Genomic DNA, 12,851 nt, shown 5'->3' with positions numbered 1-12,851 from the left:
ACCATCACCAACAACCCTCCTCATTTTCATCTCCTGGCAATTGTTTCCATAAATAGGACTTTTTTGGTCAGTCATGTGGCTTGAACTCAGGGCCTGGACACTGTCCCTGAGCTCTTTTGCTTAAGGCCCAAGCTCTTACCATTGAACCACAGTGCCCTTGTGTTTTTTGAATGGCTAATTAAAGAGTCTCATAGACTTTCCTGCCTGCACTTTCTTCGAACCGAGATTTCCCCAGATGTCAGCCTCCTGAGTAGCTAGGATTACAGGCTGAGCCACCAGTGCCCGACTAATTAATAGTATTTTCAGTGTTCAGTGGAGTTAAGCTTTCAGTTTTATCTCCTAATAGTATCTTTCTTTAGTCTGTTTATATGTGAATTCCTAAAGTCCTGAATTATTAATCATGTTTGGATGTACTTTAGATCTAGCTTTCATATACAAGAGAGCATGCACACTGTCTCTCTGAATTCGCTCACATGATTTTCTCTAGGCCAATCCATTTTTCTGCCAATGACATATCCTAATGGATAAGTAAAATTCCATTGTGATGTGTATGTCATATTTTCGATCCACTGGTCTGTTATAGGGAATTGATGTGCTTTTTAATTTAATTTTTGGCATATTTAGTCTCTGAAATTCTTAGAGAGGCCTTGAAAATGCACAGTTCTCCTAATTAGCAATTGGTTTTTAAGGAATGTACAGGTAAATATAAAAGGTCATATAGATAGAAATATTATTTGAAAGATACTTGCCACGAGACTATTAAAAATGAAAGGCAGCCAGGAGCTGGTGGCTCATGTCTATAATCTTAGCTACTCAGGAGGCTGAGATCTGAGGATCGTGGTTCAAAGGCAGCCCCGGCAAGAAAGTCCATGAAACACTTATCTCCAATAAAACACCAGAAGACTAGAAGTGGTGCTGTGGTTCAAGTGGTAGAGCACTTGCCTTGAGCTGAAGAGCTCAAGGCCCAGTGCTCAGGCCCAGAGTTCAAGCCCCACGACACACAAAAAAGAAAAGAAAAGAAAAGAAAAGGACAAGATTATATGTAGAGTTCTTTTCTTACTACCTGTCTGGATTTATATATAAAAATTTCTATTTATAACAATCTTATTCTTATGATCATGTAAGTATCCTTATGTTCTTACTTGTAGAAAAATCCTTTTTGAGATATTTTGATTTTAAAAATACATTATTAGATTTTGGAGAACATATTTTAACTTCAATTCCTCATAAAATAATTGCTCTCATGGAAGGAATATCCAGTCTGGAGTGTCTTAACTCCTCTAACTAATGTGTTAAAAAGTCTCTGCTTTCTTCCTTTTCTTCTGATAAGCTAATAAATGAATAGCTTTAATAGATATTTTGTGCATTAAAAAATATTTAAAATTGAGTTTTCTCATAATAACACAATAGTAGATTAGGACAAGGCAAAAAAGGCAATCCATTAGTGCAACCACTCTTTGAATGAAAAAAAAATCCTAGGTTAAATATTTGGCATTTTGATTTTGGCAGAATGATCAAGCTGGATTCACTCTATCGATGTGAGAGTAATAAGCATATTTATAAGTAGTTTAAAGAAGACAAATCATATGATTTAAGTCGATGAAGCAAAAGCTTTATGTCAATGATGAAATCCCTTACAAAACTATGAGTAAGTTTAAATAAGTGAAATCTGTTGAAACTAAACAATAAGGTACAGGAGTAGATAGGGCTTCTTGTGGGTTTCTTGGTATGCACATAACAATTTTGTTCAGAGGAGGTTTCCTAGGAACCTATACTCTGGTGCTACTTCAGATGTACTTATTGGTAATTGTGTTGTTCTTCTGAGATTTCTGCTGAATGACCTGGCTTGTTGAAACTCACAAACATCAATCCATTTGCTTTCTAGGACTTTGTGTCTTATGTATCCAAAATGTATGTTCATTTGCTGGCAATTGTCTTTTGCCAGCCTTGTGGTAGTTCCTTGGTCTTGCTTAGCTGTGTATTTGGTCACAGTTTCAAATGGATCCAAGTTCAGCCCCCCGCCATTATTTCTGAACACTTACCAAACTGTTTTCAAATCAGCAAAGCTGCTCTGCTCTACCTAAGTTTCCTCTTACGCTGCTGCTCAGTAACTGGAACTAGGGGGAAAAATTCATGGTGATTGTTGGCTCATCCTGTTGTTTTTTTCATCCTCTCAAGGCCATTGCTCTCCATTCTCTCTTGTCTAATGCAGTTTTCTAGGTGTTAGGAGAACAACTTTGCCACTACTTATTTTATTGTGATGAGGCACAGAAATCACAAATTACTAATTTTAAAATGGTATGCATCAAAAACTGATTTCTAGAACTCTAATGGATATTAATCATAGATAAGAGAAATATGAATCATATGCTTTTCCAGGGTTTTAAAATGAATTTGAAAATACATTTCTGATGGACATAGTGCCATATGTTGGGAAGTGCATAGGTTAGGAAGGTTGCAGTTCGAGGCCTACTCAGGCAAGAAATTAATGAGGCTTCTCTCATCTCAATCAATAAGCAGGTCATGGTGGCACATGCTTGTGACTGAAGCTGTACAAAAAAGGAATGCAGTCTGAAATCTACCTGGACAAAAATGTAAGACCCTATATCCAAAAACAATAAGCCAAAAATGACTGGAGTATGGATCAAAGAGTAGAGTACCTGCCTAAGAAAAAGATTTGGCCCTATGAATCCTTTGGATAGCATCCAAAGCATAGGGTGGATTGTTTTTTGAATTTTTCAATTTTTATGCAATCCTCAGTGTTGTTCACAGATATTACCTGGATGAGGGCATTGGATTTCAAGCATCCGAGCATCAGATCCATGTTATCTTGTCTTTCTGAAGTTTATAATACTAACAAAAATGCATAAGTATATTTGTCTTCTTTGTCACTGTGTTATTCCAATTATAAAATAAATGGTTATTGTCTGAATTCTTTAATGAATTGTACCAAATCTAAGCTAATAATACAACATAAGAATGAGATATATTTTCTTTTTCTTTTCTTTCTTTTCTTCCTTTTCCTTCTTTCTTTCTTTTCTTCCTTTTCTTTCTTCCTTTTCTTTCTTTCTTTCTTCCTTCCTTCCTTCCTTCCTTCCTTCCTTCCTTCCTTCCTTCCTTCCTTCCTTCTTCTTTCTTTCTTTCTTTCTTTCTTTCTTTCTTTCTTTCTTTCTTTCTTTCTTTCTTTCTTTCTTTCTTTCTTTCTCTCTCTCTCTCTCTCTCTCTCTTTCTTTCTTTCTTTCTTTCTTTCTTTCTTTGACAGTGCTGAGGCTTGAAGGCAAGGCCTAGGTGCTTTCCAGATCTTTCTGTTTATGTGGTACTGAGGAATCAAACCCAGGGCTTCATGAATGCTAGGCAAGCATTCTACCACTAAGCCATATTCTCAGATTTGAGAATAAGATATATTTTTATGAAGTTAGTACTGGTATACAATCTGCAAAGGTTGAAATTACATCAAAACATGAGTCAGATTAAAACTCAGCCAAAAGTTTAATTTTCTAATGTGCAGTATTTGAAAGCAGTTAAGTATACAAAAATAATGGGAAATTCAATCTTTAGAAAACAACCCAATCATATGTTTGTGGTGCAGCTAAGAGCAAAGGAAAATAAAGGGCATATCTTACCTCAAATAGAATAAAACACTTAACAAGAGAAATACATATTTCCTGGTTGTTAAGAAAATAAAGTATTCTGAAAGTGTGTGGAAGTGTATTGCTTTTGAGGAGCATGTAGTTCTCGGAAAGAGAATGTTTGGATTTCAAGAGTTAGCTGTCAATATCTCACCTCCTTGATAATTGCTCAAAAAGGAGGCTGCCAGTTGATTTGATTACCATGGGTAGGCCTTGACCTTTATTGTGTGCATCTTATTGTGGACAAGTATTTCAGGGTTTTCTTATTGTAGGGATAGTCTCTGCATATGCATTTCTCCTCACTGTGAATTTTTTATAGGTGATCCAAAGAGTAGCTCATTATCAATTCACAAAAGCAGTCAAACAAATCAACCTATAATGAGACTCTTTCATGAGTCTTTCTATATATTCCATTATAGGACACATTTAAAAAATAACGTATTGCCTGATGCAAGTCAGCATCTCTATAGCAACTATTTATAATTTATGCAGCTTAGAGAAACTCGTTATAAGACAAATGTTAGTTATAAGGTAATGGCTAATTTCCATGTAGTAGCTGACACTTCTGTTTACAGACCCATATTAAAGACACACATGACAAATGGAACCGTTTACCATAAAATATACTTCAGATGGCTCGAATGGAGTCTTCCCATATCCAGCTTCTTTATGTTAACTAGGCTTTAAAATTTCTCAGATCTACTTAGCACTTCAAAAGTGCATGTAGACATTTCCCCCAATACAGTCTCTAAATGAAATTTCTAATTATTTTTGTCCAATGTAATTTGTAGTGAGTCATTCATTCTAAAGGGCTGAAAAAAACAAATGGTTTCTTTATAGCAATCAATGCCCAAACTAAACATTATTTGGAAGATTCTTTCATTTTTCAGTCATAAATCATGCTGGGCAACTTTCTTTCGTTCTTATAGCACATGAGAGTTATAAAATTCTCTTGAACATGTATTTATTAAACTGAGCAGCAGCTTAAGGACAGTCCTTCATTGAAATGTAATCTTTGTTATCTCCTCTTAACCTTTCCTTTTCCCTGTGGTGATTATCACATAAAGGACTGTTTTCACTTATAGATTCTAAAGTCATTACTCAGGCTAATGACAAGGGATCCTAAGGACTTAAGGGTTGGATAAACATGATAAAGCCACTGCCTGTTATCATTAGTATAATGGTCACATCCAGCAAACCACGGAAGTCACTCTTCCTGAAAAGATTTCGAAAATGGATAGCGCCGTACTCTTTTGGAGGCTTTTTTTTTTTTTGTATCTCAGTCTCACAAACTACAGAGTTTACAGCATGGTCCCATAATCATGATGCTGATCTCTATGATGACACAAAGCTCAGCTGATTTTATCTGTCACACTAACAGAGTCTTCCTGAATTGCCACCGTTTTGACTACATAAATATGGTAAGCACTTCTGTCTTTATGTCATAAAAGACAAGAGGTTGTAATAAAAGACTAGAGGACTAGAGGTTACAATTTGAAAGAAAGGTGCTTTCTGTGAAAAATATAAGTGAACATCTCAAAACCTCAAGGTCTGGGAAACTAGCAATTATGCTTGGAAAATTCTCTACAGGGTACTGTGATGGTTTGCTTTGTTCCAAGATTCTTAGGCCCCTGTCGTGATGCTATGATCTTCTGTGTTTGAAACTCAAGATGAAGTGGACCTTCATCTTCGATTGAGAGGCTTGACCTTCCCTTTCCTGTGATCAGATGGTTGAAAGAGATAAAAGGGTCTTTCTTAGCAGTAGGATTGTCTAACAGGCATCTGCAACCTTTTCAATTTCTCTGCCAACTTAGGTGGGACATTCTGTAGTAAGGTCTGTTCCTGCTGAGTGGCCTTCGCAGGTAACCTGACATTTCAAGTGTCTCTTGATCCATTCATGAGGTCGATCCCTATTTTAAGAGTGGTGTTGAAATTAGTTAGAAGACATTATAGACAAGGATGGGTACAGATACTGAGAGCAGATGGATTGAGTGCCACTATTGCAGTCCAGAGACTGATTTATTTGTTAGGAATAGTTCGTTGGAATTGACAAACTTAGATTGAGAGTTGGGTGTTCTCCCTTATTATTTAATTGCTTTACTTTTAAGAAAATTATTTATTTTATTTTTATGTACTACTACTGGGGCTTGAACTCAGGGCCTTATGTACTTGCTTTACCACTTGAGCACATCACTTTCAGCTTTTTGGTGGTTTATTTGAGATAAGTCTCATAGATTTACCTCATAAGTAGCTAGGATAACAAGCATGAGCTACCAGTTCTTGGCTAGTATCTCAGCTTGATGAGATTGTCTAAAGCAAATATTCAAAACTTCTAAGAAAGTAAGTGTGTCCTTCAAGGCCTACAGTGCTCATAAAGTGCTTGCATTTGTTAAAAAATTGTGCTTTAGGAAAATCACAATTATGCATGTTGTATGTTAAGAGACAAAAGTTAATATTTTAGAAATTGAAGACCTGGATTTGAAAATTAGAGTTTACAAGACTGCAATACTATTTTATGAAACATTTAGTGGAATTTAACCTTTAATAGAATGATAGGCCCGTTCTTAATTGTCTAAATTCTCTGCCTGATCTGCAGTAGAATACTAATTTTCATCTTAATCTTTAGAAAGGTTATTGAAGTAGATTAAATGAATGTTTAAGGAACAAGCATATATGATGTCATCTATTCTCCCTTATAATAGTATTGTTTCTGTCGAGTTTTAATATTTAACAAAGGGGCAGCAGATTCCTCTACCTTAGGACAGATTTTTTTTTCCTACCAAAATTCCACTAAAAGATATGCATATAACTTTTCTAAATGTGACCATATTTTAGTTACACCTTTATTTTTATTATCTTGAAGTAGTTGTACAAATGGGTTAATATTCCACGTATCAGTTTATGAATGTTATGTGTCTTTAAATGAAAATCTTGCATAGTAATCCCTCTGGGACACACATTGTTTTTGAAAACTCCTATTATGTAGTGTATTTACATTCAAATACATAGTCACTTCTTCACATTCTGCTAAGTTCCCCTGTGAAAAATTAGAACTGAGTATGACTTTGTTTCAGGTGTCAAAGTGCTCCAATTACTAAGATGTTTTATGCTTCTTAAGAATTTTCATCTTCAGAATATCTTAACTGAGTGCCTCCTGTACCCACAAGAGCCATTGTTGACAATTTTTAGGAATGAAGTCATTTAATTCTTGCTGGTCATATGAGGTAAGGGCTGTTTTTTTCTTTATTTTATAAGTACAGAAACAGATTCATAGATGGAATTATTTACCCAATGTCCAATATCACACAGCCTGTTTGTGAGGAGCCTGCTTGGGGGCCCCTGCCCCCACCCCCAGGTGGGCCATCTCTAATAGAACAAAATTCTCTCTCTCTTGACTTTGGTATGTTCCTGAGATGAAGAGAGAGTCTCAAGTTCCAAGTTATTGGCACTCTTTTATATACAATTGTTGGGAACTGTGTAAGGGGAAGGAGGGAGAAAGAAAGAAAAGATTAATCTGTAAAAAAAAACAAAAAAACAAAAACCCAAACCCCAAAACAAATGAACCAGGAAGATAGAAAACACTAAAGATTCACTCAGAAGGGAGAAGCCTCCTTTGGCTTTAGGCAGAGAAGATCTATTTGGATGTAGCAGAGGGAGCTGGCCACCCATGGGCAGAAGCATGAAGGATAGAAAAGGAGACTCTGCCTTTAAGATGACAGGAGAGCTTTCAGAAACATTCTTTAAAAGGTTGAGATCACTTTGTACATTAAAGTGAGCTAACACAGATGGAGTGATTTAAAGTCAATGACTTCCAGTAGGAAGATGACCCGCTGAGTCATTTCTACTATTTGTACTATTGGCTCCTAGAGTAGATAAAAGAAGTAAGACTTTGGATTGGCTGAGCTTGAGATGCTTTTGAAACATTTTTATTAGCTGATCAAAAAGTACATTTTCCATCAGCTAATGAAAATGTACGCTTACTTGTTATCTGCACTCGTATGGATGATTAACATCATGTAATTATGGTGAACCCCATAAATTTTATATCACATAAATTATGATCAAAATTCATGACTGGTATTTCCTTGTGTTCCTAGACATGGTAAAGTTACCTCTATCACGGTGGTTGACTTAGGAGGACTCTAATGTTAGAATGTTTGATGGACAGATGACTGGCCTAGATCTACTTAGCATCATTAGGCAAGTTGCTATTATGCTTAGGGATAGAGAGATGAGGGATTATCTGGAAGGACACAGTAAAGGTGGCCATTGCGAAGACAGAGCTGTCTCTGTAGAAGCTGGAGCTTGTGGATGTCTCCAAAGCAGAAAGAGAGGGAGAAATGCCTTGTCATTTTCCTTCCCCCACCTTTCTAAGACAGCCCAGGGCCAGGGCCAAGAGAGCCTGGGAATGTAATTAGAAGAAGGGCCAAGATCTAAGAGAAAACACAGTGACATTTGTACATTTATTGATTATGTGTTTCAGAGTGTAAGAACCTTTCAGTCGAAAATAACACATTGGTATTTGTGAGATTAAGCTTTCATGTTTCTCCAGCCCACCCATGGTTAGGAACAAATGTACAGTTAACATAAACTGATTTCCCCAGCACAACCCTCTATATGATCCTGATTCTAGTCTTAATTCTAGTCCTTCTAAATGCTTAAAATACAGTCCTTCCTCTTGGGGATAGGTACCCGACCCTAGCTGAGTGCCACAAAGTTGAGTAACTGGGGTCCTTCACAGTCCCAATGGTAAGTTCATGGGATCCGGAATCCCAATACCCTGATTTTGAATTAGGCTCTGCACATGTTCTTAGGTTCCTCTCCTTTGGATTCTATGGAACCCCACACAGTGGCAATGACATTTCCTGCCACTGTGGCTCTTTACTGGCCCTCATTGGGGGCCAGTAAAACAATGTTTTCCCCCACCCTCTTAATCTGAGGCACTCCACAGAGCAGACCTACCTTCAGCAGTTTCTGAGATGAATCATGTAATGTAGCTTGAATAAAGATGCATAACCACCATATCCAGCCTGTTTGTTGAAATGAAATCTTGCTAACTTCTTACCTAGGTTTGCCTTGAATCTCTGGCTTATAATTACTTGGAATTATGGACATTTGCCAGTACTCTCCTAGTACCACATTGTTATTATTATTGAAATGTGTAGTGACTAGCCTATGCTTTCTAGGTGTGAAGCTCATTATGAAATATATACAATCACCTAATAATACTATTAGAGAATATTCTTGTCACTAAGTAGCACATGAGAGAATATATCTTGTCATATTAGAATATATAGCTAATGACCATATGCTAACTTAATATTCTATTAGTATAATCTGATACTTTAATACAGATATTTTCTACTACCATACATATCACTTGCCTTTAGTTCTTTATAAATACTGTTACTACAAATACCTATATAGACGCTGATTATCTAAAAACATCTTTCACATCTTCTATTATATTAAAGTAGGGTAAAAAATTCAATCTGCTTTCTAGGGGGAATAGGGATAAGGAAAAAGAACCATATACAGAAGTTAAATGATAATACATCTAATAAACCCTCTATTCTAACAAGGATTCCTTATTCAAATAAATTGTTTCCATTGAGATTACTCCAGGATGCCTTCCTTTCCTTTGTGTTAGTTCAGATCCTCAGATCAGCCACAAGATTAAGTATCCAGTGAACATGTGAGAGAAAATAGGAAGGAAGCTGGTAGAGATGAAGAGCGCTTATAGAGAGCAAAGCAGGAAGGAGGACAGAGTGTTGGGCAAACTGTACAGTTTGAAGAAGTGTGTAGTAAGGCTACTGGGGCATTGTCAAGCTAAAGTTGTCTTTGTAGGGTTTCTCCATTCTCTAAGAATGATCCTTCTTCAATATCCTTTCCAGACTGTCACTGGCTCAGAGCAGTGACCCAGGTACAAATGTGATGATGGGTTTCAGAGCATAGGAGCTGGTGCCCTGCTCAGTTTTATTCATGGCTATCACAACTCAACACAACCACCAAGTTCCTACAATAACTCAGTTGGTGGTTCAGTATCTATGAATACAGAGGATGGCCTTATATAAATCACATTGGTAATAACCTAGAAAGTCTGGTTCAAATTTAGAGTTTGAACGTGTAGGCGCAGGGAGGATACTCTCTTTTGTTTTGGCATGCTTTTATAGCCATTCCATTGACATCATTCACCTCAAGAACCTCCTAGACATTTGTATGAACACTGAATTCTTCACCTCCAAACCTGTTCATTTCATCCTGCTCTCCCTGGGCATAATGTAACTGTGAATTTATTTAACCATGTTCCCCCCTGGATTTTAAACTCTACAATGATAGTTCTCAGAAACTGGATCCACAGATAATAAATATTTATTATTATAAACTGTGAAGTTTTAGGTAATATTTTTATGCCATAATAGAAAAGAAAAGTATAAGAAGGGACTATGTTAATTTCTTCACCTAGCACTTAGTAGGCCAATGACTATTTCTTAAAGAAATAAGTGAATTCATTGAATGCTTGTTGTGAAGTGAATTCATTGAATGCTTGTTGTGTATCCATTCTTTCTAAAAACATATCTGGAAGCAGGGTGCTGGGCTCATGTCTGTATTCCTCACTAGGCAGGAGGCTGAGATCTGAGGATTGTGGTTCAAAACCACCCTGGGCAGAAAAGTCTGTGAGACTTTTATCTCCAATAAATTACTCAGAAAAAGCCAAAAGTGGTGTGTGGCTCAAGTTGTAAAGAATTAGCCTTGAGCACAAAGAGGGTCAGGGAACAGTGCCCAGGTCCTGAGTTCAAGTCCCAGGACTAGGGAAAAAAAAAACAAACAGAAACACATATCTTGAGTTTCCAACTGAAGAGCAAAATTCTCTGAAGCCAAGAGGTGCTGCTGACTGGAGCAGGTAGCCAAATGTGGATGCTGCAGTGTGCAAGGTGTATAAAGTCTGAGGATTCTGAGGTACTTACTTGTAGAATAGAAGGAAGTTTGGATTTTGCACTTGCTAGAGTAATATATTCCTCCTATTATCAAGTGTTAGGGAGAAAAGAAGAGAATTAAAACAAAAACCCACGTAGTCAGAGGGCTCCAATTCTAAGAATGAATACTAAGTGTCTGCAGTTGAAGAAACTAGGAATAGTCAACTTCCTCAAATGTTCCTGGGGTTTCATGAATGTTGTAGAATTGGCTTTGTGTGCCTGCTCCTTTTCTATTTCCCCAGTGCATCCTTACTGTTGACATGTGAGAAAAAAAATGAATAGCCCAGTGCTAAACGATGTCAACTTGAAAATCAGGTACTTATTCAACTCTACAGGTCAGGATGAATGAAGCAAATCGCTGTATAATGTATTTATTTCTATGATGAAGAATTTTCTCTTTTTTTAAAGATTGACATGAGTGCCTTATATTTTCATCTTTGCCTATGTTTCTAGTCTGAGGTGCTTTCAAGCAATTATGTGGAAACATTTTGATTTTATAGGCCAGTTTTTGTACTGATGTCTTACCATTTAAGATGTTCACTTAAACCTTCACAGGGGTGGCTAAATCAAAACTCTGAACTCTGAATAACCGAAGCCAGTGTTCTCATGGGAAAGAAAACCGGAAATACACTTTAGTGAATGAAAGCAGAGAGAAAGAAAAACCCATTGCTTCCTAATGGAGTGCTGGCCTTTTGTAGAGATGTCGGAAAATACCCTACGGAGCTCTGACTCTTATTTGAAGTTCAAACATGATGCCCATGGTATAAATTATGAGGTTCTAATTGTGTCATTTTTATGAAGGAGAAAGATACATACTATGCTTTAAATTATAGTAATGACCTGCTTATTCAGAGGTGAATTTTCTGACAACCTCTACCCTTGGGAACTCAGTCCAAACTTTGAAGCAAAGAACAACATCCTTTAAGGCTGACATCATGCTTGCAAAGGCATGCACTTAAGTCCTAGGGTCAAGGCTTTATTGACTTTTCTTGAACATACAATTTTTAACAAGCTTGGTTATATGGTTTCCTAGCTCACAGCAGGCAAGGAACTATGAATTAGAAAAGAGGCAGAGAAGAAACTGTTGAGCACAGTGATCGTTGATAGTGTGACAAGACAGCCAGAGATGAGGACATCAAAAACATTTGCAGAAGAGAAAGTACCACTCAGGCCAAGCATGAGCCTACATTATCCAGAAAATTCACAACTATATTCAGTAGTCATGCATAGCAGTGCTATTTTCTGATAAGAAAGTGTGTACATTTCCAATTCCTTCTACCTTTTGGCTTCTCTTTACCATTAAAGTAGCAGTATTGCTCTGCTATGCTGGGTAGAGATGCCAAGTTCATGGCCTTTGAGCTCTTGTGACTATTTTTGTATATCTATTGCAGAGAGACAAAGTGTAAAAACTTCCATTTTCAATGGAAGGAGCCAAGGACTCAGGGCAGAAAAATAGGTTCCATGAATTTCTAAAAGCTAGAACTTCAAAAGTAAGGCCCAAAGCTTGGGGATTTAGGGAATAATATTTGGACTATGGCTTCCAGGCTGAGAAACATTACTGGGGAGGTAGGTTCCATTTTCCTGATCAAAGAAGACAAGGGTATTGGAGGAGAACATGGCTTTTAGATATTATCAGCTCTCTGAAAAGCCTATACCTCACCTTACTCTGTTGAGTCTGGTAGAGAGAGTAGTGACTCAAATCTCAGGTAGATTTATGCAGAGGTTCTGAAAGCAGTATCTTTTGTCCTACAGTATAAAATAGAAATATGATAAAAAAAAAACCTCTTAGTTTAGCTATGTGTGCAATAGGACACCAGCATGACAAAATAGTGATAAATTAGTGAATTATCCAGTACAGAAATCTTTCAAAATTGTCTGATGTAGCATAAAAGTCCATCAGAAAGGCTTGTATGACCAACTCCACCTCCCAAGTACTTCCCTGTAGTGGCTGAAATGAGCCAGCCAACCATACATACACACTTTCCTAGCTCAGGTGGCAATGTGCCTGGCTATGGCTGCCACAGGAAGAGCGGATGGCCAATAGACACATGAAGAAATGTTCAACATCCCTAGCCATAAAAGAAATGCAAATCAAAACAACATTGAGATATCACCTCACTCCAGTTAGAACGGCAAAAATCAAGAACTCTAACAACAACAGATGCTGGAGGGGATGTGGACAGAAAGGAACCTTACTTCATTGTTGGTGGGAATGTAAACTTGTTCAACCACTTTGGAAAGCAGT

This window comes from Dipodomys spectabilis, unplaced genomic scaffold, assembly GCF_019054845.1.
Source record: "Dipodomys spectabilis isolate Male_0828 unplaced genomic scaffold, ASM1905484v1 ptg000042l, whole genome shotgun sequence".
In the NCBI taxonomy this organism is placed as follows: domain Eukaryota; kingdom Metazoa; phylum Chordata; class Mammalia; order Rodentia; family Heteromyidae; genus Dipodomys; species Dipodomys spectabilis.
This window is presented reverse-complemented; position numbering follows the sequence as displayed.